This window comes from Lissotriton helveticus, chromosome 2_1 (assembly GCF_964261635.1).
Source record: "Lissotriton helveticus chromosome 2_1, aLisHel1.1, whole genome shotgun sequence".
Lineage (NCBI taxonomy): Eukaryota > Metazoa > Chordata > Amphibia > Caudata > Salamandridae > Lissotriton > Lissotriton helveticus.
This window is the reverse complement of record NC_136059.1, coordinates 587,354,866-587,365,779: the sequence shown is the minus strand read 5'-3', so window position 1 is coordinate 587,365,779 and position 10,914 is coordinate 587,354,866. Positions and strand designations below refer to the sequence as shown.

Genomic DNA, 10,914 nt, shown 5'->3' with positions numbered 1-10,914 from the left:
TGGTGGTCATCTCCTTAAGCTAACTGTCTATTTTTTTAGAATCAATTTCACTAAGATTTTGTAACAGAAGTCATATGATTGAGGTATTTCTATGTTTTGGCACTCTGGGTAGTGAAATGCATCTAGTTTCCTGTGGCGTTTCCTAGATGGGCAATCAGCTTCCGTTATGCTTGTGAAGTAGTGTTGTCTTTACGTGGTTCTGATGACTCTTCTGTAGGCTCTGTTGCATTGGAATAGTTATTTTGTGTTTTAAATTTCTTGATTTTCTCCACCTGTGTTCTAGTATGCTGTGTTAGGTTTTCATTCTTTTGATGTCATTAATTCATGTATTCTTTTTGTGCCTCATCTTACAGGTGGTCTTTATATGTGTCTGTTTTTCTAGTACAGTGGAGATCCAGCGGTAAAAGATGTGTGCATGTCTTGAGGTCACATATTTATTAAAGTTCTTTAAAATAGGCTTTGTTTGTGAACTCCTAGTTTTTTCCATTATCTGTATGAGCATTTGTTGTTGGTCATTTTGGTACATTTAAAATGTTGCCTTTGATGGGTGTGTTGATCCAGAAGGTGTTGTTGTGGTCACTCTAACTTACGGGGGAGTTGCCTGTACTGTGGCCAGACCTCTAGGGGGCAAATATGACATACCCAAAGCATGTCTAGCTGAGTGAGTTAGACTGCAAGCAATTTGTTGAAGGTTTTAAGATAGGTTGTGATTGTAGTTTGATTCTTCTTGTCAAACCGCATGTTGAGTTCTCCTAGAATGTACAGGTTTTGATGGTTCAGATGGTTCTTGGTCACCGTATCCTGTAGGACATCTTAAACATGTGCATTGATGGGTGGTGGCCTATATATGAAGTAAAATAAATGATAGTTTTAGTCGGATGGGCTCTTATAATCCAGGATTCACTGCCGTTCATGGTGGGTTTGTCTGTTATTTTTAATGACCTTTTTATGTGTGACAGCAGACCACTTCTAAATTTGCCAATACGATTTTTGTTGAAGCTGCAAAATTGAGGTGTTATGGATTTGTGGCATGCATGTGCAAAGTATGAGAGGCACCCCTGGCACCTTGGGGAGGGGGAACGGTTTTGTTTCCTCAGGATTAGTCATGGGGAGGGTCGCAAGGTAATGCGAGACGATAGGGAGGTGCGTCTGCGATCCCTCCCCGAAAGCGATAAAAAAACGTGGGTCTCGAGGGAGTAGCCCTCCTGTTCTCTTGCCTCCTGGGGGTTGCCGGAAAGGCACAGCTGGAGCAGTTGCCCACCCACCCATCCCTAACTTTATTAGTGGAATTGGCGGGGTCCCGGACAAGAGAAAAAGGCAGGGTACTCTTTTTTTGGGCGGAAACTGGAGGACCCTGCAGCAGGGAGGCAGTCATTGGGGCTCTGGGCTGGCGGGAGGGGAGGCCGTCCTGCTGGTGGTCCTGGACTCCCCTGGCCCAGCCCTAGTAGCCGGTGCTTGGAGGCTCTGTTGGCTGCATCTAATGGTTAGACGACATATTGTAACCTCAAATGGAAATAGTGGAAAAAGGGGTGGTGTTGTGTCCTGCTGGTACAACACGCCCCAAGAGATGCCGAATTGTAAATACATGGTAACCTGTGGCGCATATGTATGAAGCGCATCATTATGTGTGGATTTAATAAAATGGTCAATGTTGAAGGTTTTATCAACACATAAAATGGTGTTTTGGACAGGTAATAAAAGCTACGCAGTGGACACCATTATGATGCTCTGAGTGAGATGTGTAGTCTAGTACGGGAGGGGAAACCGGGCATTGGGGATATTGGTGTGGGTGGATTGGGAGTGTTGTCTGGTTTCATCCTGGAGTGGAGGGGAAAAGAAGTTTGTTGGGTTAGAGTATTTTGCGTTTTAAGAGGTGCGTGTGTGTGTGAGGGCTTTTTGTGGAAGGTAGTGGTGTTGGAGCTACTATGTTGTCTGGTGGCATGAATACGTTGTGGAGGGCTCTAATGCGAAGATGCGGATGGGGAACCTAGCGATCATATGTTCATGCTTTTCCTTGATTTTTTTCCTGACAAGTGATATAGTATTTTTCAGCTGCTTTGGTTGAGGTTTTATAGTTAGTTTATTATTTTCGTTGTATGGTGGTTGGTTTTGTGGTTGATTAGGCTGTATGGGAGGTTCATTAGCTATGTTGTTGTAGATATAGATTGTGTAAATTAGTGATTGTTTACCTGGGTTTTGAAATGTGAAGGTGCAAAGATTCTGGCTCTAGTCTCCTTCCAGAACCCCTAGCAGGCAACACCCTTTCTCTGACCACCTTTACCTGGATGCCTGGGCTTGACGCCCTAAACTCTGTTTAAATAACCTTAGTGCTCAGGTGACCTGGACCAAAGGGAACCCTAGCCCTGGGAACCAAAAGGAGACCAAACCTTAAATCCTCACTATTAGAAACCATAGCTCTATAGGTCAGGTGACCTTAAACTTAAGGGGCTGTGCAAGGTGGAAGGGGACTCAGTAGGCCTATTCAGGAGACTCGGAGTCCAGCCGGACCATTTAGCCTGCAACTGTTGCGCTGAATGGGCTGAAAGCTGGTACTCCAATAAAAATCTCCTTTGCTGCCTCCATACTTAATTTTCACCTCTTGTTCCACAATGTTGGTGAGGCCCATGTGAACCGTCTTTAAATGTATCGTACACTTTAAAATCCTTCTTTAAAGACCACAAACAACGAGTCACGCAGATGACTCCGAAATGCACTTCAACACCTAATAGATTAAGCTGTCTTCACACATTTCAATTAGAGGCTTTTGAGTACGTTTTTTTTTTGTCTTTTCTTGTCACTGTAGTATAGTTTAAAAATAAAAGAAGCCCTAATCAGTTGTGTGCACACAAACCGATTCAAATGAGAATTGCATAGCAAGCGTGCTTGTGGGGACGACATCTGGTGCTCAGCGCAGAGTATCCGTGGTAAAGTTTGGCCCCCATGCCCAATTTCAGCTCCTGTTCCACGCTGCAGACAATTCTCCTTAACCAAAGGGGATGGTGGACGGAGTGTTGAACAATGCAAGCACTCACCCCAGTCAACTTATCTGGGTTTAATCCATCATCATTCTTTAGCTCACTTCGCCACCCTAGTTCAGACATGGCCATATGCAAATCAGTCTGACCCTGTGCTCGAGCCCGAACTGCCAAGCCATGTCCTCCCTTGGTCGGAAACAAGCATCCTGGGACCAGTTTCTGGCTAATCAGCCGTCATCAGCCAGGGTAGCTTGAATCCAGTGGCAAAGTGAGCAAGGGACCCATGTCTGGACATACCCTGCCGACTTAGGGCGAACAAAAAAAAACCAAAGGGGATGATGGACGGAGTGTTGAACAATGCAAGCACTCACCCCCAGTCAACTGATCTGGGTTTAATCCATCAACATTCTTTAGCTCACTCCGCCACCCCAGTTCAGACATGGCCATATGCAAATCAGTCTGACCCTGTGCCTCATGGGAACAGTCCAGCACGAACTGTCAAGCCATGTCTTCCCTGGACCGGAAACAAGCATCCGGTTTCTGGCTATTCAAGCTTTACTTGCAGGGTAAAGTAGCTCATTGCACCCGTGATGTTTATTATTTAATAGAGTGACTTGCAATCACTGTCCCACGCTGTGTGACAAGACGAGGTGTCGTGTCATCAGCAAAGATGCCAAATACTTGAATCGGTGCAAGTTCTACTCAGGGTAGTGTCAACGTGACCAAAAGCAATCACACATCTGATGAAAGGGTGGCCTTTTTTCCTCCAGGACAACTGCAAAAAGTGGAACTGTTATACAAATATCTATTTTAATGGCATGGTTTAAGAGTGGTGGGTCAAAGTTCATAGAATCCGAAGACCTGCAGTTTGAATAGTCTTCAACGTACAGAAAATGACGCTTGACCGTGCAACTGTTCCATGGAGCTGTAATAAACAATGTGTGCTCAAGATAACGCGAGGGTCACGTGCCTCTCATCCAAGGCGCGTGATCACCAACTGAGCATTATTTTCATCTACAGCATAGCCCATAAAACAGGGAAGCTTGGCTTCATTCAGTTCGTACTCTGTGACTTTGAGTTCTCATTTGCTTTAGCAGCACAAGCTGTTTACTTGAGGCTGCTGATTAAAGGGGACAGGACAGGACACCCTGTCACATGTATGTAACTTATCTTTCCGTGGGGAGAGAAGGGTGGAACTATTTGACTTGGAATAAAAAACAAGGACTCAAGTTGAAAAGGGTGCTCAAATGTAGTTTTTAACATATTTTTATATGGTAAGAAAAGCATTTTAACTTTGCAAGAAAGAGGTCGTGCTGGAATACTGTGTCTAGGCGGAGTCTGGTGCCGGCAGTTGCTTTTGAAGGGTAAACTGGTTGCGGCCTGCCCAACAATTCATCTCAACTGTCTCACAGATCAATTTGCAGACCCAGGTGCAAATTTAGTGGCATCAGCGCACATTCAGTGTGTGCATCTGACCAGTGGCGGCTGGTGACATTTGAAAGTGGTAAAGCGTAAAAGTACAGGATGAGCGGCATGTAGAGAGCGGAGCATACCTTCTAATTACACTTCCACCACACACAACACAAGGATGCTTTATTCCTTCTACCGTCATTGGTACCGCACACAGAAGAGTTGTGCTGCATCCCTTTTACTTGCACTCAACTTCAAACATTTGAGACATACTGCATCCTATTTCCATTTCTATCTTATACAGATGTAAGGTACTGCACTCCTAATTGCACTTCGACCTCACACTACTGAATCACACTGCATCTTTTTGATTTCCAGTTCTGGCTCACACCGAATGGTGGCCCTGCATCCATTACCTAGCACTACACCAGACACCCACACACACACCAGCTATGCACCCAGCACTACACCAGACACCCACACACACCAGCAATGTACCCAGCACTACACCAGATGCACACACACACACACACCACCTGTGCACACAGCACTACACCAGACACCCACACATGTTGTGCACCCAGCCTCTCGTACAGACAGCACTACACCAGATACCAGTCCTCCTCCCCCGCTGTGCACCCAGCTTGCTCTACACTAAACGCCTGCCAAACAAGACTGCTCTACACCAGACCATTACCTGTGTACCCACCTTTCTTACAAACTACTCTACACCAAACTCCACCCACCCTAGGTGTACAACCAACCTCTCTTTTAAACTTCTCTACACTAGACACCCCCACCACACGACCCCAGCTGTGGACCCTGCATGTCACTGGCTCTACATCAGACTCACACCCACCCCTGGTCAGCCGTGCAGCCTGTGTTATACAGCCTGCTGTCCACCAGACACCCACCCAAGGTGTGCACCCAACCTCTCCTTCAAACTTCTCTGCACTAGACACACCCCACACAGAACCCCAGCTGTGGATCCAGCGTTTCACTGGTTCTACACCAGGCGCGCGAGCACACACACAGTCACACCCCAGGTCCGCTGTGATTCAAGCAGCCTGCTATACACGAGACGCCCACTCAATGCAGCTGTGCACCCCCAGTGTGCCAGGCTGTTTTATGGCAGACACCCACCCATCCCAGCTGTGCTCCAGTGTCCGGCAGCCTGCTGTACACCAGACGCCCACGTGCAGCAGGTGTCACCTAGTCCCCCTGTCCAGCTTTACGGCGGGCCCCCACCCAGCCCGGCTCTGCACAAAGTGTCTCAGACACGCACCCCAGCTCTAAGCAGACACCCCACTACAGCAGCAAGCGCCACAGGTTGGAATCCCAATACATCCGACTCCTAGTCATGACACATAAACTACGACTCAAGCGATCATTCTGCATGGGTAATCTTTAGCTGAAAAGGTGTTTCATTTTTCTCGCAGGCAGGAATGGCATAATTCGTTTAGTCTAGCACTGTTTTCCTTTGTTCAGGACAGTTATTTATCAGTTCTAAGTGATTCTATTTCAGACTGATATTTACATTTTAATTAAATGAACATTAGTTATTTTAGGGTTTCGTGCAGCCTGAATCCAGTCGGCAGCAACATTGTGAGTGCAGATGGTTTTAACTGAAGCTAAACTTTGAAAAACAAATGCCTCGGCCTTGGTGTTAAAACATATCTGAAAAGAAATCCATGATAGACACAGCTGCATCATGTTTAAAACAAAATGCTCTATTACTTACCGGTAATCTTCATTACTCCGGGTCCCGTTGTCCTCGTCTCATTCATTACAAAGTGGAGATGACCATCTCCCGACAGAAAAAAACAAGAGGAATGCTAGGACCCTAATACTGCCCCTCCCGCCGGGAGTACATAAGCAGTACTTACCCAGCATCCCTCCTGTACAACCAAGCCCAGACAGGAAGGCCTGCCGTCCGGGAGGGAGGGAGGGAGGGTTGTATGAATGGGATGAGGACAACGGGACCCGGAGTGATGAAGATTACGGGTAAGTAATAGAGCATTACCCCCAGGTCCCTTATGTCCTCATCCCATTCATTACAAACTGGAGACTACCAAAGTAGAAAACCGGCCTTCCGCACCGACAAGCACACCAAGGAAACTACAACAAAAGCAGCAACCCAAGGGAGCACTGAGGAGGAGGGAAAGGGGGACCGCAGGAAACAACCGGCCCGCAACCCATAACAGGACAGCAGAGACCAAACAAGGACCGGAGACCAACAGAAGGCCAGGACCCCAACAAGGAGGCCACCAACCAGAGAAACCGGAGACAGGGCAAGCGGAACTAAAGGACACGGCGAAGCAACCCACCGGACAAGGCTGCCAAGCCCCGAACCACCGGGAAGGCACACAGGACCCGGCAGCCACACAGAGCAAACCGAGACAGCCCCGAAGAAGGCCAAAGAAAGAAATGGCCAACCGAGCTCAGGCACAAGCACCAAGACCAATCAAGGAAGGAGGAAAGCACAGGCCAGAAACCGGTCCACACCACCAAACCGAAGGACCCGGCCCCAGAGATTCCAGAGGAGAAAACCCACCAAAAGTCCGCCGAGGAGGACCAGGAAGTAGCAAGAGCCCAGGAGCCAGACAGGAGCGAGACCCCAACCAAACAGAAGAGACAGGGAAGGGGAAAGAGAACCGAAACCCTAGGAGGCCAAAAAACCCAACAGGGAAGGAGGCCACCAACCAAACCAGGAAGGACACCAAACCCAGAACAGCAGGGGAAGAGAAGGCCAACGCAAATACCACAGGTCAGAGACGCTACAGAAAGAACCAGCCCAAAGCCGACCAACAAAGGAGAGGCCAACAAGACCGGAAACCAACAACCAACAAGCCCAACAAGGGCGGGGACAAAGCCACCGGCCACAACCCCCAGAAACCCCCCAACCCAAAAAGGGAGGGAAATTAAGGCAGGACGGAAGTCCAGAGCAACCGGGAACACCCAGCAGCCCCTAAACCCGATACAGAGGGCAGAAAAAAACAGGAGCCAATACGGCAGAGGACCGAACAGGCACCCCACACCCAGGCCAAGCAAGCAGCAAGGGCAGGAGCAGCAGAACAAAGATAAGGCCCTAGGGCGCTCAGCACTCAGACTAAAAGCCCACAAAGCCCTACCCCAGCAACGCCGGAGAGGAGCCAAGAAAACAGCATCCACCAGGGCAACAGACACTAAAGGAACCAGGAAGCCAGGCCCAGAGCCAAGCAACCCGACCACGCAGGAGGACCCGCTGGCCCAACCAAATCCCGGAAGGAGCCCACGCAGTACCCAGGCCAAAGCATAGGGCAGGGAGGAACAGGGATTCCCCCAGCACACCTCCAGACCACCCAAAAGACCGGAAAGATACAGAGGAAACCGCCAAAGCGGGAGCCAGAGGAAGTAGAGAAGGCAGAGGGCAAGCAGCAGGAAATCCTAGACAACCCGCATCCAGGAGCGAGGACCCCACAGAGGCAAGAGCACCACAGAACCGCACCCCAACCAGAGGGGGGGCACCCAAACAGACCCACACCAGGAACAAAGCCCGGGGAAGCAAGGGAGGAAGAAGCAAGCCAGGACACCAGAACCAAGAAAGAACCAGGAAATGCCCAGCCAAACACTCCCCAGAGCAGGCCGAAAAGCGACAGCACAGCCAGAAAACCCAGGAGGCACAGCCGAGGCCACCCCTAACCAGCAAGAAGCCGGCAGACCCGGAGCCACAGGACCCCACACAGGCCCTCAATACAAGTGAAACAAGCCCGGGAAGAGAACCGCCAGCAGGAGAAGGCCCCGAAGGACCCACCAGGACGCGGCCCCAACTGCAGAGCACCCCGCCAGGACACAAAAGAGAGCCCAGGCAAGGAAGCATAGCCCAAAAAGGAGCCCAACATACAGCAGCGGAAAAGCCCCAGCCAGGCACCCACCAAGGGAACCAGACTAGACCAGAACAACCCAGGGCGCAAACACACCCGAGTGCAGACGGACCAAGAAGCCAACAGCACCCGGCAGCGCCAGGAGGCCAGGCAGGACCCAACCCGGCCCGACCACGCACAAAAACAGAGAGCAGACGAAAGCAAGCCCAGAAAGGGGGACACAGCCACAGGCCACCAACCAGGAGAACTGCAGAACAGAAGAGGAGAAACAGGGGTACGCCAGGACATGGAAGCAGCAAAAGACAGCCAGGCCCAGACCGCAGCGGCACGAACCCCAGGGACCAAAAGGCGAACCGCCACCGGAAAACAAACCGGGGAGGGGGAGGGGAGACGAAAGGGAAAAGAAGAGCAGGCGCCCAACCACACCAGCCAGAAAACCTCCACCAGTCACCCCCAGGAGGTCCCCAGCCAGGAACAAACCAGGCAGGAACCACGACAGAACCAGGAGGAGTGACCAGGAACACCAGAAGCAAGCCAAGGCAAGCACAGGGAGAGCCAGGGCAGAAGCAGCCAGACCCCCGAAGCAACTCAAGCACACAGAAGGCCGCGGGACAAACACCCGAAGCCCCAGGCCAGAGCGAAGGAGAAAACCGGGAAGGAGCAAGAAGAACCAGGCGCAGACCAAGAAAGCCAGGAACCAGGAATCCCAATATATAGGAGACCAGACGCTGAAGAGCAAGCTCTCTTGAGTCTGGCACCTGAGACCACACGGCCACCCTGACAGAGGCCCGACCAACAAAGCAGAAGCCCGGAAGCGGAGGCGAAGTACCAGGACACCCAAGTGGAGCAGAGACCACAACACAACAGCCAGCCCGCAGCGGAGGAAAGGGCACCAGAAAGAAAAGGCGTATGCAGCACACCCAACGCCAGGCCAGGCCACCCGCACCTGTGACACCCCGAGAAGCAGGGATGCAGAGGGGCGGGCAGCAAAGAAAAGCGGAGAAAACCCCGGCAGGCCAACAGGAACCCAGAGGAGTCAACAGGACCCCTCACCCACCCCAGCGGCCCAAGTAGAAGGAACACCGACCCACCACCAGCAGGGGGAAGGGCAGCCGCAGAGGAGCCAGAAGCAGGGGGGAACAGAGTCGCCCCCCGAACAGGCAGCTGCCGAAGAACCGAGAGGCGACCCTGACACGAGCTGCTGAGGGCAATGTGGAAGCAAGCAGACAGGGAGACCTCAACAACACTGGGAACCCAAGGAGCAAGCATAGGCAGAGCAAGCATAGGCAGAGCCAGCGAAAACAGGAACCAGCCACCACAGAGACGACAGGAACCCACGCCAATCTGAGGCAGGAAGAAGCGACCCAAACGGAGAAGTGCCCCGGTTGGCCCACCTCATAGAAGAAACGAGAGCAGGGGCGAGCAGGAGGCAAGGCCGCAGGCCAGAGACAGAAAACCCCAACCACGTAGACCAAGGGAGAGGAGCCCAGGAACCTGCGCAGAACTGAACCTGGAACCACAGTGTCCGACTGATAATGAAAAACCAGGACAGCAGCGCTAAACCTCAACACCTGTGTGCATGTACAAGAAGCACCCGGAGGCAGACAGCCGGCACCTAGATACGGGCATCGCGGCACTACAAGAACCCACGCAGCCTGTACACGTAAAGACAGGGCACCACACAACAATACCAAGAAGGAGTTGCCACCCAAACAGACCCCGGGTCAGACACCAAGCTCCGAAGGCGGGGGCAGAGACCGAGAGCCCCAGAGAGCACCAGGACGGAGACCACACAGGAAGCACAGACCCAACCGAAGGCACACTTGACCAGGGCAATGAACCCCCGGGCATAGCGGGGGAGCAGTGGCAGCAGCAGGGCAAGTAGGAAGGGAAAACAAAAACCCACATCACGTGCAAGCCCTGAAGAAACAGTCCGAAGCGTAACTCGAGGCGCTGGCGGCCACCGGAGAGCACCAACGCCGGCCACAGGTTGACCGCCTGCGCAGGGGAGCGAACCAGAAGAACAGTGCACCCAGGAGGCAGCTGCATGGGCTGGAGCGCCACAACTCTCCACAGAGGACAGAAGCGGGGATGTAGCTCAGTGGCAGAGTGCATGCATCACATGTATGAGGCCCCGTGTTCAAACCCCGGCATCCCCAGGAGTCCCCTGTGCATAGCCAGGCAAACCCCATAATGCCAGCCCACCAGCAATCTAGGACCGGCACCAGCACAGGGAAAAAAAACATCCAGGGCGGGGGCAAACAGCACAACAAGGCCCCCACCACCATCGGGAACAGGAACAGCACATGCATTAATGTCGAAGCAGACCCTGATAAATACCGGAAACTAACACGCTACCTCAGCTCTCGTCACCACACAGTAGCATGACAGGGAATATCACTGTTCGGGTACCATTATCATTGTGAGCAATGCATGTGCTATCCAATCCACACTGCAACCCACGATAGCCAGCAACTGCATGCCTTCAAGTCTCGTCAGTGCAGCCAACAGTAAGCACCAAGGAAGGAAACAAAAACCCGGCAAGCGGGACTCACCCGGCGTGGGGGCCAACCCCAAGAACAAGGCCCCCACTCCAACAGCAATACATCCAGGACATCGGCAGGAGCCCATCCAGCGAGGCACGTCCCACCCGGCAAAGCTCGGGA

The 10,914-nt window shown here is 51.7% G+C and overlaps 1 non-coding gene across 1 annotated transcript; it reads left to right on the top strand.

The window, feature by feature from the left end:
• Positions 1 to 10,335: 10,335 nt before the first annotated feature.
• Positions 10,336 to 10,407, top strand: TRNAV-CAC (transfer RNA valine (anticodon CAC)). Its single transcript has one exon. It is a non-coding gene; the product is annotated as a tRNA-Val (tRNA).
• Positions 10,408 to 10,914: the final 507 nt, after the last annotated feature.